This window comes from Rhea americana, unplaced genomic scaffold (genome assembly GCF_003343005.1).
Source record: "Rhea americana isolate MKP2758 unplaced genomic scaffold, rheAme1 scaffold_319, whole genome shotgun sequence".
Lineage (NCBI taxonomy): Eukaryota > Metazoa > Chordata > Aves > Rheiformes > Rheidae > Rhea > Rhea americana.
The window spans coordinates 315,120-315,700 of NW_028186445.1; positions in this window are offsets into that span (position 1 = coordinate 315,120).

The following is a 581-nucleotide window of genomic DNA, read 5'->3' on the forward strand; positions in this document are numbered from 1 at the left end:
CGCCATTAGCAGCCCCCCCGGCTCAGCGCCGGCGGCTGCCCGGTGACCCGGCACCCGGCTCCTGCCTTTCATCCGCCGCCACCGCCGATGCTTATCTGCCGCCCCGGCGTCCCCCTGGGCCGCTGCGGCCGCGGCTCTGCCCTCCTCCTCCTCCTCCTCCTCGGGGCCTTCCTCGGCCCCGCGTGAGAGTGCCTGCCCCCCCCCACTGATGACCTTCGAAGTCCTGCTCCGAGAGCTGCAAAACGGAGGCTGGGAAGGGCTCGTGCCACAAAACTCATTAAAAGCACTAAGTCCTTTTCCTCGCTTGCATTAGCACGACAATAAATAGTGCATATTTTCGCCCTTGAAATCCCCGGTCTCTGGTTTCATCGAGCTCCCGTTCGCCTTAGCGCGAGCTCGGGGAGCCAGGCAGGAACGTCCTGAGCCCGAAAAGGAGCCTCTTGCCGCAGGATAAGTCATCGAGGAGCCTAAGGAGAGAGGAACGCGCGCCGCCCTGCGCTTCGGGGCAGAAGCCTTGCAGCGGCCGGGCCGGGGGGGAGCGCCGCTCGCCGCCCTCCCCGCGGACCACCGCCGCCGCCGCC